The sequence below is a fragment of the Anas acuta genome, chromosome 13 (genome assembly GCF_963932015.1).
Source record: "Anas acuta chromosome 13, bAnaAcu1.1, whole genome shotgun sequence".
Lineage (NCBI taxonomy): Eukaryota > Metazoa > Chordata > Aves > Anseriformes > Anatidae > Anas > Anas acuta.
Genome location: NC_088991.1, coordinates 20,025,263 through 20,043,486, shown reverse-complemented (window position 1 = coordinate 20,043,486; position 18,224 = coordinate 20,025,263). Strand labels below are relative to the sequence as shown.

The 18,224-nt window shown below is 49.9% G+C and overlaps 1 protein-coding gene and 2 long non-coding RNA genes across 7 annotated transcripts in view; 1 reads left to right on the top strand and 2 right to left on the bottom strand.

The window, feature by feature from the left end:
* The window catches only part of LOC137863916 (fibronectin type-III domain-containing protein 3a-like), a 45,605-nt gene extending 44,691 nt beyond the window's left edge, over positions 1-914 (bottom strand). For both annotated transcript variants that reach the window (XM_068697525.1, XM_068697526.1), the window contains exon 1: positions 776-914. The gene's annotated coding sequence lies outside the window, so the exon portion shown is untranslated. The remainder of the gene's footprint in view (positions 1-775) is intronic.
* Positions 2-17,884, top strand: LOC137863918 (uncharacterized). 4 transcript variants are annotated; one of them, XR_011101224.1, is made up of 6 exons: positions 2-141; positions 4,604-4,712; positions 5,686-7,290; positions 12,548-12,649; positions 12,743-12,957; positions 17,615-17,884. It is a non-coding gene; the product is annotated as an uncharacterized lncRNA (long non-coding RNA). The 4 variants fall into 4 exon arrangements; XR_011101225.1 differs by having other exon boundaries at positions 17,444-17,884; XR_011101227.1 differs by lacking the exon at positions 12,743-12,957 and having other exon boundaries at positions 17,615-17,875.
* LOC137863919 (uncharacterized) lies at positions 12,934-16,718 on the bottom strand. Its single transcript, XR_011101228.1, has 3 exons — positions 15,490-16,718; positions 14,722-14,839; positions 12,934-13,129 (listed from the first exon to the last, which is right to left on the bottom strand). It is a non-coding gene; the product is annotated as an uncharacterized lncRNA (long non-coding RNA).
* Positions 17,885-18,224: the final 340 nt, after the last annotated feature.

The following is an 18,224-nucleotide window of genomic DNA, read 5'->3' as shown; positions in this document are numbered from 1 at the left end:
TCGGCAAACGGGGTTTTTGCAGTGCGTGGACAACAGCAGAGGGGCTGCAGGGGCTGGGGGGCTGCGAAACCCTACAGCTTCCCCCAGTCCTCAGCAGGAAGGCGGCCGTGGAGGGCCGCAGCACAGCAGGCACCAAACGGGGCGAGCAGAGAGCGGCCTCAGCGGGGTCCCCCCAGCTCCGCCGTGCCCCAGGGAGGGTCGGGGGGCTGCGGGACCCCCCAAAAGCCGTGCCAGCATCCCAGCCCCAGCCCGGCAGGAGCAGGGGGGGAGGCGTCTGGAGCCGGCTCGCTGAAGGGGAACAGGCAGCTGAGGCAGAAGGCGACGTGGCATTCGCAGGCAGCGGGGAGAACGGCGGGGGGGGGGGTTGGGGGGGGGGCTGGCGGGGCTGGGAATGGGGAATGGGGGGGGGAAAAGGGAACGGGAACGGGGACGGCTCGCGGCCCCCTCAGCCCCCCGGGCAGCGAGCGGGGCGCACGGGGGGCTGCGGGCGCTGAGGGAGGAGGGAAGGGAGAGAAAGGGGAGCCGGGAGCCCACCGGGAGCCCACCGGGTGCCCACCACAGCCGGGGGCACCGCGAGCAGCGCCCGCAGCCCCCCGCAGCCCGGCCCCTGCCTCACGCTGCCCCCGCACCGCCACCACCACCACCACCCCGGGCGGGGAGCTACCGCCACCGCTCTGCTCTGCACCCTCCCGTCCCGTTACATCCTATCCTGCCCCGTCCCGTCCCGTCCCAAAGAACCGGCTCGGAGCCGCGGAAGCCCCGGGGCGGCACTGACCGTGCGCGGCGCCGCTGCCCCCGCCTCAGGCGCGGCGCTGCCGCCCGCCAACGGAGCGCTCCGCCATGATGGAATGCGGCCACTGCGCCTGCGCCGCCGGCCGGCCGGACAGGGCAGGGGCGGGAGCGGCAGCGGCGGCGGGAGCGGGGCGGGCGGGCGCGGCAACCCACGGGCAGCCAAACAAGGCTGGGACGCGGCCGCTCGATGCCGCACAAAGTGGAGCGGGAGGGCGGAGGTTGAGTGCAGGTGGTCTGGGGGCGGTGGGGGGGGCCCGGGAGGGGAGTGGGGGGGACTGGGATGGGGTTGGGGACTGGGATGGGATGGGGATGGGGTAGGGATCGTGTTTGGGACTGGGATGGGGTTGGGGACTGGGATGGGGTTGGGGTTGGGATGGGCTAGGGATGGGATTGGGGACTGGGATGGGACTGGGATTGTGTTTGGGACTAGGATCATGTTTGGGACTAGGATCATGTTTGGGACTGGGATGGGGTTGGGGTTGGGATGGGCTAGGGATGGGATTGGGGACTGGGATGGGACTGGGATCGTGTTTGGGACTAGGATCACATTTGGGACTAGGATCATGTTTGGGACTGGGATGGGGTTTGGGTTAGGGTTGGGATGGGGATGGAGTTAGGGATGGGATGGGGATGGGGTAGGGATCATGTTTGGGACTGGGATGGGGTTGGGGTTGTGATGGGGATGGAGTTAGGGATGGGATGGGGATGGGGATGGGGATGGGGATGGAGTTAGGGATGGGATGGGGATGGGGTTGGGGTTGGGGTACGGATGGGGCTTCACACCTCACACCCCTCATGTAGATGAGCCACATGCAGCACCATGAAACATTTAAATCCCCAATGGCATTTTACAGCCTAACCACAGGTCAAGGAACGCTTGCACGCAGCCTGGACCGGACCCGGTTTCTGTATGAGTGCAAAATAAAATTTGTTGGCCGTGTTTGTACAGGAGCCCCAAGTAAACCGCCAGTCACGCCAGCGTTGAAGAAAAGTTAGGCTCAAGGCTGGGATGCAAATTGTATAACAGACAAAAAAACTGGCCTTTCAAAATGAGCTGCCACGTACTTACCCCTGGGTGGATCTCAGATACGTTTTTAATGAGTATAGGAAGTTTTGTAATGAATAGAAGAAATTGTTCCTTTATGCCAGAGAATTTCTCTCTCGAGACTAGTGGAAGTGGTTAATGTGACATACTGGACGGCCCGTGCTGAACAGGACCAAAATAAACTCCCATCCATCTTGTAAATAAGCAAGCAGTGTTAAGGAAGGCCAGAGGTGGCGGCTTCTGCTCAATTTCTAGATAACCAATAACTTACGTTGGTAAATAAATGCCACAAAACAATCAGCATAACTTCGCAATTAATTCTACTTAAAATAGCGAGTATGTTCTCTGCAAATAAAGCAAGCAAAGAACAGGTCAAATCATCGTCAGGTTGTGTCCTGTGCTGGGCCCTTGCTGCAGTGTTAGCCCTTTCCTTCTCTTTTGTTGCATTTGATCTTTGGTAAAACTCCACTAAAGATTTTGAACAAAGCTCCTTTACATTTGTTTGGGGAAGAAGATGGGCCAATGCTGTCACTGTGCAGCACCAAAAGTGTAGATAAGGTGTGGAGTAACACCACGGGCACATTAAAAGATGGCTCTTGCAAGGAGCCTGTTACCTTTTCATTGCAGTCTGTGCTCCCACCCCTGTTTATTTAAGCTCAGAAGATGTACAAGATGTACAAGAGCTTCTTTATCTGAGCAGCTCATTGCACCTTTTTGATCTGAAAAGCAACATTTGGTAGCTGGGTCGATGGCCAGTTCCAGGTGGAGAAAAGGGGCAGCCTTTTCCTCCTGACAAGATCATTGGCAAAAGCTCTGTCACGGTCTATGCCCTGAATTTTCTTCTTTCTACTGCTTCCAAAAGTTTTAATGCTCACATGTGACCACTGGCCTGATTCTGGTACAGAAAAGGAGCAGGGCTTTTGCCCTGTGGAGTAGTGTGGATCAGCACATCGCAATTATTATTATCGTCAAAGATACATTAATAATTCTTTATGCCCATAAAATAGATTGAAATCTCCAGAAGAAGATTCAGCAGAAAAATAAGCTGCTGCTCTAACTCATGTCTTACTTTCGTCACTAATATTCAGCTTCTGATTTCGCTAATAATTCTGAAGAGATTCTTTAATTCCAGCTCAGATTTAAGGCTTGTGAACACTTCAGATATGGTAGAAGATAAGTCTAGCACAGGAGTCAATGCAGACCTGCTTTCTGCATTGTTGTGCTCTGGGAACAAAAGAAAGGTTGGTTAATCATTTCACCTTTGAGAGAATTCCTGGAATCTTCAGCACTCCATCTCAGGAATCTTATAACTCCACAGGCTCTAGCTAATCTGCAGCGAAGCGTAGCTAGCGCCCCGGGGATTTCAGTTCTGAAGTGAAATATTTGTACTTTGGGGAGATCTCTGAAAAAGACCCATCAGGATGTGATTTGGAAGCTTGAATTCGAGGCAGTAATTCAAGGGCTATTTTGAATTTGCAGGCTCAGTATTTACTCGTTGCCAGCTAAACCTTAGAAGTTACGACTACTGGTGTTGTGTGATATACAGAGGTCTGATTCCCCATCACGAGCACACTGTGTCTGATATCCAGAATAAAGAAGGTCTTTGGGGGTGAATGCTGAGCATTCTTTGCACTGAAGGCTATTGGACCTCCCAGCTTTGGTTATTACAAGAATTCCTTTGTAGGTAATAATGCAGTATTTTAGCACTCAGAAAAATCCTTTTCCTTTCCTGCCTGCCTTTCATTAAAATCATTTTTCCCCCTTAATTTTCCCTTCTAAATATATTTTTTGTAATAGCAAGGTATTCACTGGCAATTCCAGCAAATAGGATGTCTGGTGGAAAAGCATACAGAAACCGTAGCCAGTTGCTAGTGAGACTTAGGATGAAAGATCTAAAAACTGCCCACATTCCACAAGCTCCAGGGCTCCTTTAAAACTGAAATTGCTTCAAGTACGAGAACTATTCCCACACCGCAGAAAATAAATGACTGAATGTTTGCTGCCTACATCCGACATTCAGATTGCTATGGGATGACAGTAAAGGAAAATTCTTTTCAGCTGAAACTAGAAACTATATGGCCAGTCGGCGAGGCTGAAGGCATGCAGGCTGTTCCAGATGGCAAAGCTGTAGAGAAGAAATATTTGGCATGGGTAGCAGAGTGACCAAACTGCCTGGAAAGAAGGCCATGGTTAAACGGGTCAAAAATTACAGGACAGAATGGATCGAGTCAAGGGGAGGGAGATTGAGCTATATTTTCCTGGAAATTCCTGGAGAGCCATAAGGACTGTACAAGGACAGTGGTGACGCCACCTTTCACACACAAAGGCAACCACTGCTCATCTCGAGTCACTAGGGGATTAGAAAAAGCTGGAATTTGAGGAAATGATTGCCCAGGCCTCCTTTCCGTCTAGAGAAGAAGGCAGAGAGGCACAGACGCTAACGCTGCTGGGTCTGGGGTGGATCCGGGCCTGGGAAGAAGGAATTAAAAATAGCAGAAAATAAAATCTCAAAACATTTGGAGGAAGGAAAAGGAAAGAGAAAAGAAACAGCCAGAATGGGAAGTGGAAATGAGTCAGGAGGGAGGGAAGAGAGCACAAATGGGAAGAAATCTGGGCTTATAAAGGAAGGGCAGTCTCTGGGATGGAAAAGGAGAGTTAAGGAGAGTCGGTCTTAACAAAACAATGGCAAGAAGCAGTGCCAAAAACATGCCCATTCTTCCATTAGAAAATTTGGAACTGTAATCTATTTTTTCTTTGCTAATTCAGCTGCTGTAGGTGAGTTAAGAAAGAAAGAAACAAACAAAAAAAAAAGTGGAGGAAGAAAGTAAAGAAATGGAAAAGGGAAGCCTTCAACAAGAAAGGGGAGAAAAGTGAGGTAAGAGGAAAATTACAATTACAGTGTATTCCGTACTGCACATCAGGGGGACTTGGGGGGCCTGTGGAGAGGTTACCAAGAGGCCTGGGTAACAAAAAACTCTGCTTGCAGTCGGGTACAGTAAATACCCGGACACACACACACAAAAAAAACACCAACTCCAAGCCAACAACTCACTTATCATGATGATTAGCAGCTGCTCTGGGTTTCTAGTTCCAGCCCGTAATAAAAACTTCTTTTTTCCATACTTGCATGGTAATAATAATTATGATTGTGGTTATTTTAGCTAGTGTCTAGCAAAGCCGCCCATCTCTTGAGTTCGTTAGGACCTGCAAACAAGGTCTTGGAACACATTCACTTCATTTTCTCTTATTATATACAAAATACTGTTGTGTACACTTTCAGGAGGGACCGAGGCAAGGCAACCTGGCAAACAAACTTTTATCAAACAGAACTTTGTTGGAAGCGTGTGTGCTTAGATCCTCAAAAGTAAACAGTGTATAATGGAGCAGGTTTTCAGCCAGTGTGTGTTGGCACGGCTCCATCCACCCCAATGCAATTAGGAGTGTTTTCTCCAGCTGAGGATCTGGTCCATCAAGAGCAAAACAGCACTCCGTGCTGTATATTTGGGAAAAAAGCACAATGGGAAAAGCCTGTAGGGCACTGGGAGCAGGAGTTTCCCTTACAGGTATATGAAACATGCCTCCTGTTCTACATGCACAGGTGCAGGCATCTCTCGTCCAGAGAATTTGCCATTTCTTTGCCATAGAACCCCAGAAGCAAGTCATCACCAGCAGAGGTGATTTAACATTAACCGACGCTATCTAAGCAAATAGGAGATACCATCAGAGGCTCTGAATTATTCTAGCACTTCATTCCATGCTCTGTAGATGTGTACACTCTATCATTACCAAATAATGCAATTTTAAGTGAAGAAATTAAGCTTGGATTTTTTTTTTTTTTTTTTTTCCAGTCCAATTCCGTTTGCTGTATTTCTTGCTATTTCAGCAGGCGCTGTGATGTGGTAGAGCTGGAACCAGTGGTCTCCTTATAGAAAGAAAAGGATGCATGTGAAAAAGAAGACAGCTCTTGTTATCAGTACAGACTGGCCAGGCTGAATTGGCAGAAAAATCTGGCAGGTGATGCAGATGGACTCTGTGTTTCGCTGTTTGTGCTTCTTTCTCCAAGCAGAACATAGAAACTCCCCAATGGTGCCTTCCCCACCGCTGCAGACCAGAAACATCTTGCAAAGAAGTTCTCCAGAAAACTCACACATGAGGTCCTAGAATATTATTTTTATATCAACATTGCTATTGTTACAAAGTCAAAGATAAAGGTGCAAAACAAAAAGCAAACCCCGTTGCAACCCACAATAAACATACCATGCATTTATGGTTGTTTTAAGTGGAAAGGAATGAAGTTCAGCGCCTGGGTAATTTGCACTTTGCACAGAACATCTGTTTTATGATTCTTTCTCTCACTTATTATATGGAGCAGACTGTGTGTAAACACTGTGTGTCCTGGCCCCAGGCTACACCCTGCATCTTCATTCGTCCCAGTCTTCAGATTTGACCGAGTTCCTTGGAAACCCAGCAGGGCCTGCTCGGAGAAGTGAGTTAAACCCTGGCTCCTTGCTGCAGCCCTGCTGCTGACCTCTCCACGTTCGAGGAGAAGAAGCCACGCTCACCCTCGCCACCCTCGCTAGCTGCTGGGACCTGGGGAGCAGGGACGGCTGTGAATAATGCCAGCGATGCCCGGGAGTGCAGAAAGGCAGCACGACTCCTCTGAAGCTCGACACAGGCTGCTGGTCAGCTGTGGCCAACTAATTGTGCCCCGGCAGCTTTTGAAATGATGGGGGAAAGCAGCTGAAAGGGCCTCTTCAAAGCCGACCGAGTCCCCGGAGGCTGAAGGTGCAGCACGGTGTTTGTTTGTGAAAGTCGGGCGCGTCTGGCTGCCCGGCCGTGTTCAGCCGAATGGCTGGCTGCGTATATTTAGCAGCAGCTCTGACTCCTCACTGAACTCGGCCCCTGTAATTAACACATTCGCTCCTGCTATTTGCTTCAGGGAGCCAGGAGGACCCAGGGAAAAACACCATTTGTGAGCGGGCTCGGAGCAGCCAGCCCCGCTGGCCCTGCAGAGCCTCAGAGCAGCCTGGCTGAGGGTACCTCGAGCTTCGGGGTGCCGGCCCCAAGCACTGCCCTGCCACAGGTGTTGTCCTCATGGGAAGCCAGGCAGCTCTTGCTTGTTTCTTTGTCCCCAGGTTGGGGATGCTGCTGCTGCACAGCACCGCTAGGCAAGGAGCTGGATGTGGGACACCTGCCCGGCCTCACCCGCACCTTCCCCACCTTCTGCAGGCTCTCTCTGCTTAGTTCCTCCCCTGGTTGTTCAGCCAGGGCCCAGATAGGAATCAAATATCCCGATTCAGTCTAATTCCAAACACTAGCTGTGTTTACCCCTAATTTTATAACTCTTCCCCCAAGCCAAGAGCCAAACCAAAAAAAAAAAAAAACAACCACCAGTGAAGAGCGCCGTGCTGCAACAAAGCATTGGCAACAGGCAGGCCCAAGCAAATACAGGGGTAAGTGAACGTAACGTGGCACTTTCACCTTTTGCTTCAGCACAAAAGCACCCAGCTGAGTAAACCCAGCTTCTCCACGTGGGAGGGAGCCGGTGCCAGCCCCGCAGCCCGGTGGCACTGGGCACACAGGAGACACACCGGGTGCTGCAGGGGTGGGAAGAGTCAAGCCCGAGGAGCTGGACCGGAGTCATCGCTCCCGGGGTAAATACGCAGGCAGTTCTGCAGCTGACCTGGTAGCAGCGCCAGTGAAGCTAAATCAGGTCTGCTTGCCTGGCCCGACATGAATGTGGTCATATTTCTAAGAAATCCGAGTAGCTGGATCCTCAGAAATGCTCAAAACACCCATAATTTAAACATGTTAGAGCTGGAGGATGCTTGTCCATGCGCTAGCGAGAAAAGGAGCAAGCCAAAATGAGTTCAGCACCAATTTTTATAAACTAGACTGGAAAATGTTTTAAGACAACTCAGGAACACTCTTTACTGCTGCTTTACATAAAGATAAAATTTGCAAGATGCTGAATACAGCAAGGGTCCCGCATTTTTGTCCTGTTTTGTGGGATTTTGGAAGGGCAGGTTTGCTCCCTGGGCCGGGCAGGGCAGAGGCTCATTTCCTGCTGCATGAACCACAGCTGCAAAGGGGCTTTGGAGAGCAAGAAGATTGCATCAGAGCCAATTTCGGAAGAACAGAGAGGAGGAAAAAGACAAAAAGGAAAGCAAGCAAGCAGAATAAATCTGAATGTAACAAAATTATAGTCTGTATTGAAAACTCAACATTTGGAATCGATTTGTTCCATCAGACAAAAGGCTGAGGGTTTCGCTGTTGAAATATTGGCCTCTTTTTAAACTCGTGCTAAATGTCATAGCTAGACAAGCTGCAGGTGAAACACCAAGAAGAAAGAACTGATGCAATCCGACAATATTTTACTGTCAAGTGTAATGTGATGCTCTTGCTTTGCTTGCTTTGTTTTCTTGTTTTCTGCCGCGTATTTGGTGCAGGTTTCCTATGTTCCATCAGGTGGCTCAGGTTCCCTTAATTTTCTGGCTGCCTCCCATTTCTATCACCCCCTCCCTTCACTTTTAGGGAGCAAAAGCCTGTCTCCCTTGTGGCATAATGTTAACACCAAAAGTTTCAGCTTAATTATGTGTGCAGGGGAAAAGAGTTTTATTTGCATGCCGTAAATGTGCATGAAGCTGGAAACGAACAAAGCTGCAGCACCTTTGTGAAAACAGCTTGCCTGCGATCAGAGCTCCTTCTGCTCCGTTTTAACATGGGCTTTCAATTGTTTCACTCTAGTTCTCCTTTCTCCATTGTCTTTCTTCAGAGCACTATTGCTTTCCTATCTGGCATTTTCCTCACTGTCCCCAAGCAACCTCTTTTACTTGCTCTCTCCTACAATAACCCCATTCCTCATTATTGTTTCCATTCCCTTTTTTTGTTCTTTCGCTTGATCGAGGCCTGGGGGCCCCAGCTCGGTGCTGGGGGCTCCACGTCCAGCCTCAGCACTCAGCCGACACCTCGGAGCTGGAGCACTGTCCCCAGCGTGTCAGCTCGCGCTGTGTGCCGTCGCAGGAGAGGCTCGCCATGCTCTCCAACGAGCATTGTATATCTGCTTTGCAGGAGCAGACGTAATCTATCAAAGTGCAGAGCAGCAATGAATCAGGTCTTTGATGCAAATAAGAAGCAGCCACATGGCACGAAGCATTTGGGAGCACTTCAGGCTAAAAAGGAAAAAAAAAAAAAAGAAAAAACAGAAAAAGATGCAGCTGTGAAGAATACAAATATTGGCTCCTCGAGGAACCCTCCATATTGTATCCATTATTACAATCTACTTATTTGTTCAGGGCTAATGCTCTCCATTTTGAGATTGTCATGGATCTGCTTTCCCATCCTCAGGGAAGGTCTATGTGGCAGTCATCTGCAGGAGGTGGCTGCAGAAGGAGCCCTTCTCCCCTTGTCTGGCTGGCAGAGCTGATTGCTGTGTGAGAGAACCTGCTATTAAAATGAATAAGGACCCTTTTGTGCATGAGAAAGAAGAAAAAAAAATTGGCTTGTTCCCACCTTTCCCATCTTCTCTTGCTATGAAAAAATCTGAGCTGCCTTTCTCGTTGCAGCTATTGTGAGTGCCTTGTAATGGAAGCTGCTGGAGGTGCAGGCTGTTATATCCCTTATGAAAGCTTCTCTGCAGAAACGTGAAGTGCTGGCTTTGCTTAGTTCCCTGTACATTTGGTGCTCTGGCAAGGGCTGCCCACGTGGCTCTGCAGGCTGGAGCAAGGCCCCGAGCAGCTGAGAACCGAGGTTATCTCCTGCTGCCCAGTGTGGGTTTGTCACTGAGACGCCAGCCGAGAGTTTTTTTCCCATCATCTATGGGAAAAGGAGAAGAGAGAAGGCAAAGCTCGAAGCTGTGGCCATGCACGGAGTCGTGGTGGTGCTCTGTGTGCTTGGCCCCCAGGTCCACTCCCGTGGATTCAGGAGAAACTTTTCAACCTTCGTGTCCTGCCTGAAACGAGCCACCTGAACAATGCTTTGGCAAAATAAAAGGGTTATTAAGGAGCAGTGTGAAGGTGTCATTGAGAATGGACAGGGCTGGGAGCAGCCTGGTGCCCTGGCGTGTCACCGCCTCATGTCCTCTTTCGCAGGCTGGGAACAGCGGTCGCTCCCTGTGACAGGGAAGTGACCGGCCTGGGCCCGTTAGAGGTTACCCTTTTCTTGCGATATTGGGGGCGAGATAAGCCCCAGCGGCAGCAGAGGACGGTTTTCTGTTAGCGTGGTAAGAGAGGGGCTGATAAGCTGCCAGGAGCTGTGCCAGACCCGCTGTGGCAGAGGCGCGGGCCTACGGGTGAGCAGCGCAGCCAGGGCCCGGGGCAGCATCATGGCGCTGCCTGAGCCACCACAGCACCAGCAGCAAGTGCCCAGTGGCCTTCTTGTGTAGGGTCACAGAATGGTTTGGGCTGGAAGGGGGCTCAGAGCCCACCCAGAGCCACCCCCTGCCAGCACAGCACCTCCTGCCAGCCCAGGCTGCCCAAATCCCATCCTTGGCTTTGGGCGCTACCAGGGACACGGCACCCATGGCTCCTCTGGACAGCCCAGTCCAGTGCCTCACTGCCCTCAGAATGAAGAATTTCCTCCTTATATACAATCTAAACCCTCTTTTAGTTTAAAACCATTGCCTCCTGTCCTATCACTACATGCCCTTGTAAAAAGTCTCCCGACATCTTTCTTATAAACAACTTTTAAATATTGAGAGGCCACGGTGAGGTCTCCCCAGGGCCTTCTCTTCCCCAGGCTGAACATCCCCAGCTCTCCCAGCATTTCCTCATAGCAGAGCTGCTCCAGCCCTTGGATCACCCTCCTCTGGACCCATGCTAACAGGGTTCAATCTTTGCTTGCGTTTATCCTAATAATTTCAAATGGAGCTGAGCGGAAGCCTCCAAAAATGAAATATGTGTACCTGTGGCTAACCTGGTATGGCAGGCACCCAAGAAAGGCCGCCTGTATCAGAATCCTGAATCCTACCCCAGCCTGAACATGTCCTCAGCACCTGTTCCGGCCACCTGGCTAAAAGCAAAAGCATGGAGCATGTATTTTGGACAAATACGGGGCTCTCGTTCTGCACGGGGTCTGCGAGCAGGAGCCAGCCCCTCTGCTGTGACAATGTGTGCCAACCTTGTGTGTCTTTGGGAGGAGAAAGCAGCTTTTCGGCATTGCTGCCTGCTGCTCACGTGCCGTGTAGCTGCCTTTTCAGCACCCTCCTCGGATAAGCAGGCTGGTATTTATAGAGAGAGTTCTGCAGCAAAAACAATCATAAAAGCCACGATTATTTAAATATAGATCCCTTCATCCAGGCAGAACCTAAGCTGTGTTTATGCAAGCCGGGACTGTAAAGGCAGTGCTGTTCTGCAGAGTTTACATGCAGAAATAAAGAAGAGCTCCCAAAGTTTAACATAAACTAAAAAGAAACAAGCAAATCCCCCAATTTACAATTTTATCAAACAGCCCCAAATCTCCTCCCTCTCCCAGCAAGCCCAGGGGCTGTGGCCCAGAAGGTTTGTATTGACACAAGCTTTGCAATTGGGATTAGAGCCCGGGTAACCTGCGCAGATCTCAGCAATCCAGGGAAACCAGGGGATGAAGCATTTCCATGCCTCTTGCATGATCAAATTAAATTTGGGATTGAAACTTCAGCCGTTGGGCTTCTCTGGGCCGAGTGCTTGATTAACTCTCAACTTTAATGTTTTATTATCACAGTTCTTGTTTTTTTTTTTTTTTTTTGGGGGGGGGGGGGGGGGGAGTGATGTGGAGGAGGGGCTGAGCAGCTTCTCCTGCTTGCAGCCCAAGGAGTACTGCAGTTAGACAAAGCAAGAGAGATACGTACACCAGACCCAGGCGGCTCCTTGCACATGGTGTGGCCACAGCTACGACGTTTTGCTCCTTGACATCTGCTTTTGTGCAGGAGCACTATTATAGAGAAACTTGTCCCAGCCTTGATACCTAATATCTTATATTTCTATGATTTTTCCCTTGCAATGACGTTAACTCTCAAAACTCACTGTAAGAGTCACTTCACCAACAAAATGTGCCCTGCATGAGCGTAAAGTGTTACCAGCATGTGTCTCTACAGCACAGCTCGTTGTTTTAGAGGCACATCCAGTAGCAATACACAGCAGAAAACCAAAATACATAACATGCTGCAGGTCCGGCTGCTGTGGCAGGGGCCACAAGACCAGGCACCTCTTGCTGGGAGCTGCAGAAGGCGGTGAGGTTCTGTGCCTTTACATTTATGTCAGCTCAGTGTAATGCTGAAAGTGTGCAAGGAGCAGGGGTTATTTCATCAGAAGGACTTCCCACCACAGGAGAGTTACTGTACTTAGAAATTTGATTTGGAAGGGTGCAATCGCTGAGCCATCAGTGCCAATTTCTGTTGCTGCTCCTTCCCCTGCCCAACGCTGACCCACTACAATCTCCTCTGCCACGGACAGAGATGCCCCAAAAACCCTGGGGCATTTGCTGGACCTTGGAAAACCCCCAGCTCATAGAGTTTCATTTTAGCTTTAATTGCAATGACATCAAACCCTAGCTCAGCTAGATCAGCTTGGTATTAGCAGTGCAAATCAGACCTGAAGAGGTTCCGGGTAGGCTAGGAGATGAAAGTCCCCAGGACGTCAGGACGTGCAGAAGTCCCCCAGGGCCTTGGCAGCCATCCTGCAGTGCCTCTGCTTTATTAGTTCACATCCCTGATGTCTGTTTTTCCTACCACAGGATATGATTAACCCTGAGAGGAGTCATCATGCTGCACCCGAAGCAGAAAACCACCTGAATTCAGCGCAGGGCTGCTGCCCCTTCCAATCCTGCACAGCACAGGTGAGTGCAGGCAGACTCCATGCATGGATTGCAGCACTTCTTCATGGCAGGTCGGGGCCAGCTCTAAAAAGGGACCCACTGTCCTCCTGTCAGCACCAGCTCTGCCCTGCCAGCCCCTCTGGGATGCTCAGAGGCTTGTGGCTCTCCTTGGCCCAGGCAGGGCAGCTGGGGACCACGAGCTGTCCCATGGAGGCAAGGATGCTGCTGACACAGCCAGGAGCCGCAGGGATGCCTGTCCCACCTGAGCACCCAGCAAAGGGAGAGGAGGAACGTGAACCTGCTCAGGAGGCCTGGGAACCCCTGACATAGTAAGTCAGGGTGGTGAAGGACATGGAGGTGGTGGGAGGAGGTGCTGCTGACAGCAGGCAGAGGCTCAAGGCCAATTATGGGGAGCTTTCCCTTTCCATTTTTCTTGAAGAATGATGGTAACATTTCTCAGCCCTCACTCACGTAAGCAGTACGTGCTCACCATTCCAGAGGCTTCCTGTTGTGAGTAATGTGGAGAGAGAAAAGGTCAGAAAACGGGGGCTGTCTCATTTCAGAGTTACTCAGAAAGGAAATAGAACCAGGTTGACTCCTGGGATATGTGCAATTCGTGCATGAGGCATGCTATTAAACTGGTTGAGACTTAAATACGAGAGCAGGGAGCAAGATTTGATCCTGGTCCCTTTCCAGGCATGGTGCCAGGCCCAGCCCACCACCTCAGGAGACCCCTGCCAACCGAGGAGCCACTTTCTGGCATTTCCAAGGGGCTGCTGCCACATCTGGCCTGATCTGCTGAAACCCAAGCACATCTGCATGCCTTACCACCTGTCCTCCCCATCCTGAACCAAAGGACAAGAGCGTAAGATGGCTTTCAGCGCATTTCCATGCATGGCAGCAGGATTTGTCCCTGGCCAGGAGATGCCAAGTGGATCTGCGGGGTCTTCCTCCCCATGCAGGCAGAGCCAGGCAAGCAGACCCAGGTCCTGTGCTCACATTTTGCACTAACTGCTGGTTAGTGCAAGCAGAACGAGCTGCTTGCAGCACACACAGCACTGCTAGACAAAATATGCTGCCTTGCACCGAGAGCCATCCCGAAACTCAGTGCCCTTTGCTCTTGATCTCACAAGGCTTTATCTGGACGGCTGCGTGGAGCCGTCTTGAGGTTAAAGGTGTTTAGGCCAAAAACCCATGCGGAGCATCACAGAGATGTGCTCTGCACAAATGAAAGAGATTCCAGCGGGCTAAACCGAAAACAAGCTCTGTTTAGTCTTCAGCATCCCTCGCAGGGACATGCAACAGCATTCCTGGAAGGCGAGTTTTCATTAATGATCAAAAGAGGGTATTTTTGCTACCTCCTTCCCTCCCCCTCCCCCCCAAATCTGGTGAATATCCATCTGGAATATATTTATTAAACTAACACCGGGTCCTTGCTCTGCTCCAAGAGCAGCCTTGCTTCCTCTGAAGCGTAAGAAGCTGCATTGACAGGAAAGAAACAGGCACATTTCCCCCTCCAGTAATGTTTGCAAATACTCCGAATATTTGTTTGTGCATGTGGCCACTCGCAGGGCCGAAATTAATGGTTTCAGAGAACTGAAGCTCAGTTCCCAACGTTTCTGGTCCGTGTGCCAGGGCGCAGCACACCGAGCTGCCCATCCCCTAGGTTTGCTTTCTGCACCGTTTTTAAGAAATGTCTAAGAAAACGGTGTGATCACTTTATTCCAAGTGCACTCCTAGCAAAATCGCTTACTCTGACGGCATTTTAAAGCCTGATGTACTTTCCTTCATTTTTCCTGCTCGTTTTTTTCCTAGCAATCAGATCATACCCTCCTTTGCCACGAGCGGAGGATAAAGAGCCCAGTGTTCTCCCTCCAGCCACATGGAAGAAGTCCCTCTGCTAATGTCAGGCTGCAGTGGATCCAGGGAAAACGTTACATTGGGATCCAGCACAAGTATTAGCTCCTGCACGTGGACCTGTGCCTGCAGCCCCTCACTGTGCAGCCCCCGGGCACAAGTGTGTCCTGCAGAGCAGGAAACGTCTCCTTATTGCAAGGGCTTGGAGCTTATTGCTTGTTAAACTGAGGGCTTACTTGCCTCTCGCATCCTGTGAGCGTTTTATTTGAAGGCACTTCATGAAGACAGAGTAAGGGTGGTTGCATCCTGTGTGGAGTTTCTGGATATCCCAGTGTGTGGCACTGGAATTTGGCCCTATAGCAAGCAAAAATGGGATGGAGTTAAAACAGCCAAATGCCAACTTGCTGTAGGGTTAGATAAGGAAATACACTTATGGAATGAGAGGAATAAAAGACCTCAGAAGGCCTGTAAACAAGATAGAAGTGCCACCGAGTATTAGAAATATGAATCCATCTTCTTGGACTTATGTCACAGGTGGCACCCCGCAGCTCTCACAGCAGCTCAGAGGTAGCGGAGGCGAGGAGCAGCGCGGAGCCATCAAGGCCAGGATTTACTGGAAACTGAGATTTGTCGTGTTTTCTTGGAAACAGAAAGATCACGTTGTTTTTGCAAACAGAAATCTAGTCTGTGGTTAGCTTCTGGCAGCAGGTGGCTGCTTTGGACCCTCTCTGAAAATGAGCACAAATAAAAACATGCTATAGGCCCCTTCGAAGACAAAACAGCGCCCATATGGTGCTCTTTGCTTGAACAGAAATTTGTCCTGAAAACTGTGCTCCTGAAAACTGTGCTCCAGGAGGTAAAAGGGAGAGGTTTTAGTCTGTCAGGGATGCACAGAGCCCTCCCTGGGCATCTGCTAGACCCAGATTTCTCACCTGCCATGTCTTCCCATGAAAATATTGCATGTTATCTGCTATGTTGCACCAAAAAAAAGATTACTGCCTTACCCAACACATCACACAGACTGTTCTTTCTTGTATATGACCTTTTAAGAAGTTCTTGGTGGAAGGGAGACGTTTGTGTCCTCCCAGGAGGCAGTGGTGATCCCAGTGGGTCTGGTGCCTGCTGCGAGCACTGCGTTAGCACGGGTTTTTCTCACGTTATTTACTGGGAGAGGGAAGCACCCATCCACCCCACTGCGAAAAGGACCGGAGTCCCCTATTTTTTCAAAAGGGACTACACCATCACCATCATATTCTTGTACTTATGCTTTGTGTGCTGAAACTGAAAGGGGAATAAGGTGTCAGTGCCTCCTTCCTCCCAGCCTCAACCCTTATGTATGCTCACACCTGCAGGTTAAATATACTATTACACGGAACAGGCTTCAGCTGAGAGCTGCCTTTTTAAAAATATATCCTATATATATATTTTTGCTTCTTTTTTCTTCTCCACAAATGGGTAACCAAGGGCTGTTGGGAGGGGAGTGAGCACTGTCTGACTCGAAGCACCGTTTGTGCACGGTGAGGCAGCACGCTCCGAGCGCTGCTCAGGAGATGCTCCACACACTTACAGGCACCCAGCAGTAAGAAAAGTGGCTCAGGGCACCTAATTATTATTTTTTAACCGTTAATACACTTTTAATCTCTTCAGACTTTAGTGTACAGAATGCAGTGACTGCACTGCCTGAGCCCCGTGTGTAATTTAAATGCACACACACTTTCTCTGAGTGGCTTGACTTAAGCTGGCTAAAAGCAGAGGTGTGGAGCAGACATTTCCACCAGCGCAGGTGTTTCCAGCAGTGGTTGCCATTGCTAAGTCAGCCTAACTCTGCGTCCTGCTCTTTGCATTAAGGGTCTCTGCAGCTCTCTTCCCTCCGTGTCTCTGAGCCTGAGAAGTACAATTATTTCTCTGACCGGTTAAGCTACACCTCTACATACAATGATGCTTCAGCAAATAATTCATGGGAATTTAAACTGAGAGGCTGATGCTTCAGTTTCCCACAACTTTTAGACTCAGACTCCTGAAGGAGACTGTTCAGAATGAGAGTCTCAGTTTGCTTTAAGAAAAAAATATAATAATAATAAAACATATCCCAAGCTGCAGCTGTTGCAGAGTGGAGCCCAAAGATGTTACCTGCTTGCACCCTACAGGCACAGGCACAGAACAGCAAACAAAAAGCGAGCCAAAACAGTATTAGGGCAGCTGGGATTTGCAAGGCTTGAGCCAAGGTTTCTGAGCGCTCAGGGCTGGCAACGTGTCTCCAGCGAGTCGCAACCAGAAACGACAAGGCAGCTGGCAGGGAGTCTGCGCGATGCTCCAGTTCTTTTCCCATCTTGGAGCAAACAGAAATGGTGCAGCGTGACGTGTACCAGCACAGGTGCCTGATGTACCTGCTGAGCCCTGTGTTAGCTCAGGGATTACTGCTGTTTGCCAGACCAGCCACGGAAAGGTCAGTGCACCGGGGAAAGGCTGGACCGTTCCCTTTGCTAAGAGGTAGGCAAGGGCAATTTACTGCCGAATGCCAAGGTTGCAGTGCCCGTGCCATGGGGACTTGGCACCGTCTGGCTCCACACCGCATAGATGCAAAATGCTCCCATCCCCACGTTGCAGGCAGTTATTCCTCTTCCTGCAGGCAATGTCCCAGGACAAACAGGACGGAGGTGGAGAGGGAAAACCCCAGGATTATTCAATAAAATGTGGGAATGGGTGGGAAGGGGGGAACTGAAGATGATTAACACCAGAGGAAAACAGGAACAGAGGCAGCCTGACAGGTGAGGAGCTGCCTTGCGTGTCAAAACCAAAGAGAACCCGCATGAGGCACCAGGCAGCAGCCGCAGGGATGACGAAGCACTAGGTGACACTATTGCTCCACGAATTGCAGCAAATGCAACAGAAAAAAAAAAAAAAAAAAAAAAGTCCAGTTTCAAGCAAGAAGCTCACCACCGCACTTTCCCTTCAAAGACATTTCTGACCCAGACCCCGGACCGGGATGGCTCAGCTCCAGTTGCTCTTCCCAGTTCCACCACTGGTGCCTGGGCCATGGGCAGCAGAGGACACGAGCTGCCAGAGCTGGCACGTACATTGGGAAATCCTAAACCGAAAACATCCTTCTCACTGTTTTTTTTTGCACAGAAACATGCCAGGCTCCCAGCTCCATCATCCTCACCCAAGCATCGCTTCCCTCCTGTGGTTCCAGCACCCCGACAGCCGGGGCCACGAGCCCCCAGCAGGCTCCAGGCACTGCTCCACCAGCTTCTGTGCTGCTACGGCTTTATTGCATCATTACTAACGATTATTGTGGGAATATTGCTCCCTAGTGCTGTGAACTGATAGAAACCTTCTGTAGGGGAGAAGGATCTGCATGCAGCGGGTTTAAAACAAGACACGGAAAACAGAAGTTCTTCAGGTTTAACTTGCAACATTTCCATTTAATTTTCAGCAGCCCTCTTTAAAATACAGTCTTTCCTATTATACAAAAACAAACAAACAAACAAAAAACCACTGTCATTTCTCTGGTCATACCCATTGTCTCATAAAAAAATAAAAACAATGAAAAAAAAAAGATCTCTGGCATAATAAAAATGCTTTGCAACATATATATATATATAGCTTTACTGTACACAATACTTTAAAACTGGCGAAGGTACATGTTATTTCTACATATTCCAAACCTCAGTTTATCACGGTGATTTCTATTCACAGTTACACAATGCCTTCAGGGATTTGGGACCCAGCCACCGTG